Raw genomic sequence first — 3,876 nt, forward strand, 5'->3', positions numbered from 1 at the left:
AAAATGTATAAATATATATAAATATAATATAAAAAATATATAAATATATAAATATATAAAATATATAAAATGTATAAATATAGATAAATTATATATCCATTTCTCTCGAGCAGTCATGTGCAAAAAAGATTAATTATAAGAAATATAAAAATCAGAATATATATATGCGCGCGTAATCTGTATTTTATCATATCTAAGAGATCACTCGGTTGTTTACGGCGAAACTGAGCATTTGTCTAAAATAAATGCTCGTCTCGGAAATGCACATAAGTCATTATACAGGTAGATATACGCAAGTTTCCATTACCCAGCTGTCTGATATGCATACAATGTCACGACCGCCGTATGTCTGACCCTTCGTAAAATTTCGGTATGTGTTCGATAAATTTCCGTTGACATTGATCTGAGCGCGGCTGCTTGATATATAGATCGATCTTTGTTGCAGATCTCAAATAGACAACAGAAGTTTATATATGCAAAAATACATATATAAAGAATATAAACAGCGGAAGAACAGAAGAAGAGTGCAGGTATCTCGTACATTTTGAAACTGCTGTTCACGTGTGACGCAATCCATTGTGAGAATTTATTTAACATGAATTCGAACACGCGTATTTGAATCCGTAGTGTGAAGCGAGCTTTACGGGACCAACCTGGCCGAAGAAGAGGAGAGGAGGCTTCGTTCCAGAGGCCTCGTTCAAACGTTCTCATCTCGGCAAATGCCGAACCGCACGATCGTCCAGGAGACACGGCCGTGTTGTACGTCGCCCGGTACGTACGTAGTACGTATCTGGAATACTCTTCATCCCCCCCGGCACGGCGGACCAGGAAATCGTCGTTAGGCTCGACGGAATTCAACGAGTAACACCACAAGTCACTGGAATTTGAGCGTCGCATAGCGTAAGTACCGCGCACGCCGCGAGATCCTCTTTCCGAGTTAGATTCTGATGGGTGATGTGAATCCTCTCTCGGACTCTCTTTGAAATACTTAGATACGCGGATTTGGAAATCGACACGCGACCGCGTAAACAACAATATCGATCGGATAAACAAAAATGAACGTTGAAATCCAGGGTAAAAGATCCAATTACTGTCACCTGAATAACAAACTCTGGCGTTAGCGAATTGTTTTTACTATTTGTTTATCAAAAACATGTGTTTTTCTTCTTATCTGGTATTATTCGATGTCTCTGATATAAGGAAACAAAATAATACCGCCTCTCGAAATCTCTATTTTTATTTATAAATTTAATAATTAAGAAGAAACGATGTGAGCTATTACCGTCATCCCCTAAAATGAAAGAAATGAGAAAAGAATGTTGAGTGCTGGATTTTTTGTTATAATTAATTGCGCTTAAAATTCTACGTTAAATTGTTTTCGTGCATAACTTTTTAGGATTTATTTAATATTTTAAATAAAATAGCTTTAGGGTGACAGTAATTGAACAGGTGACGGTAATTGGGTCTTTTACCCTACACCGAAAAAATTGTATTCTTGTTTTGAAGATATCCCACTTACTTTAAGTATATTTTATACTAAAATAGGCGCCAAGAAGAGTTTCTTATTTTAAGAGGAAAATCCTCTAAATATAGTAATATTGATAAGAATATATACTGATTAGAATATAAAAAGCCTCTATAGAAAAACATATACATCTCACTATCGAAAAAGACTATATTCTTAAATAAAGAATTATATTCTTAATTTCAGAAGAACATCATCTAAAATTTTTAAGAAAATTTTTTAAATATAAAATCTTCTACTTACAAGAATATAATTTTTTCGGTGTAGATTTCAAGACACGTCGAATTAGTAATTTATAGAATAGACAAATAGCTCCAAAGATTTTGAAAATCAAGATGAGAGACAGATGTTGAAGCAAGACACGGATGTTGTTGTGTAAACACGTGAAGATGATTTTTATTTCAAGATGTAATGTGTATGTACAATGTGATAACGTTTCGACCATCGGTTTAGGTCTTTATCAAAAATATTCGATGATTAGTGTAATTAGTCGAATTAGTTTCTCTCGTCTACAAGATAAAGGACAAAAGAAACGAGATGCGTGTTACGTGATGATAACAAAGAAAGAAAAAGTTGTTTAGCGCGTTATTGTGTACGCGCGCGCCATCTTAAAATTCCGCCATCGGATCGCGCCCCGTTCGAGTAAAAAAGTATTCGGACAAAAAATTGATCAAAAAGAGGATTTATATAAACTACAACTGTAGTTTGTTTGCTATTTTTATTACACATCGATATGATGAAATAAATCGTACGGAAAAAGAATATATATATATATATATGTTCACTCTTTTTTTCATTTGTTCTCTTCTTATTGAGATTGTTTGCACGCTCGATCCTCTTTTACGTGCTTGCATTTCCGCGTTCGAGAGAGAGTTATCTCGCTATCTCGAAACGAACTATCGCGTGTGAAAGCGCGCATATAATTCTCCCGGATAAATCCTTTCTCTCTTTATTTTTATTTCACAATGAACTTGTGAGTGGTGAACCGATAAAACGCAGCGCTTTTCGATATATTTGTCGATTTAACTTCCCTTCTCCTGTCACAAAAAAAACCGCCGACTCGTTCTCACATCACCGCGCACACCTACCTCCCCCCTCCTCCCTCCCTCCCCCCCCCCCGTGGAAGGCGCATCCCGCTTCCTTCCCCATCAATTATCATCGTCCTTCTCGTCCTCCTCTCGTAGGGCCAACGTCGACCGGGTGGTAGGCGTCCTACGATTGGGTGCCGGGACGCTCGACGTCGTCATGGCGACCGACCCTCTTCGACGAGGACCGCACGGGGATGGGAGAGCGAATAACTCGCGAAAACACGTAAATTAAACGCACTATGGGGGTTGATGGGACGGAATGGGGCCGAGTGGGTGTCTCAGACTGTGAAACATAGCCGTCATAAGCGGATATTAAAGCGTTCTTCCTTAGGACAGAAATCTTCCCGCAGTTCTGAATCGGCCTCGTAAAACGGCCGAATAAAAATTTTCATTTCCCTTCCGCGCGAAAACGTTTCCATCTCTTCCTCACTCTCTCTCTCTCTCTCTCTCTCTCTTTTGTTCTTTTATTTTAATGATAAAACAATAAAAACAATAATAAGACAAGTAGCGAAAAATCACTGGTTCAATATGGAAATCCCATACATGAGTACGTATAAAACGGCGTTATATTGGTTTGGTTTGGTTTGGTGGACTCTTTTGGCTCAGTGGACCTACAAAGCCAGTCCATACGCCATTCTTTTTGATGATAGGTTAAAACCGTGGATTGGGTTCCTGACACCAAGCCACGGAGTTGTATATTTGTTAAATTAACACATACACCGAAAAAATTGTATTCTTGTTTTGAGAAGAGATATCCCACTTACTTTAAGTATATTTTATACTAAAATAGGCGCCAAGAAGAGTTTCTTATTTTAAGAGGAAAATCCTCTAAATAGTAATATTGATAAGAATATATACTGATTAGAATATAAAAAGCCTCTATAGAAAAACATATATATCTCACTATCGATAAAGACTATATTCTTAAATTAAGAATATATTCTTAAATAAACAATTATATTCTTAATTTCAGAAGAATACCATTTAAAATCTTGAAGAAGATTTTTTTAGTATAAAATCTTCTACTTACAAGAATATAATTTTTTCGGTGTAATAATAAGAAAGTGGTGTAAAACACCGACCGAATTGTTTAAAAATATTCACAGCGTAACTACGCACATTCAACCGATACGGCTGATGTCCAATCCACACAACGACGTTATTGAACAAGATCATCATAGAACAAGTTTGTCATAGATAATAAATTAACATAGCATCAGATGTTTGATTATATTGAAAAGATAATAAATTACATTTAGTTTG

Source organism: Pseudomyrmex gracilis, unplaced genomic scaffold (genome assembly GCF_002006095.1).
Source record: "Pseudomyrmex gracilis isolate BER0280 unplaced genomic scaffold, ASM200609v1 scaffold_306, whole genome shotgun sequence".
In the NCBI taxonomy this organism is placed as follows: Eukaryota; Metazoa; Arthropoda; class Insecta; order Hymenoptera; family Formicidae; genus Pseudomyrmex; species Pseudomyrmex gracilis.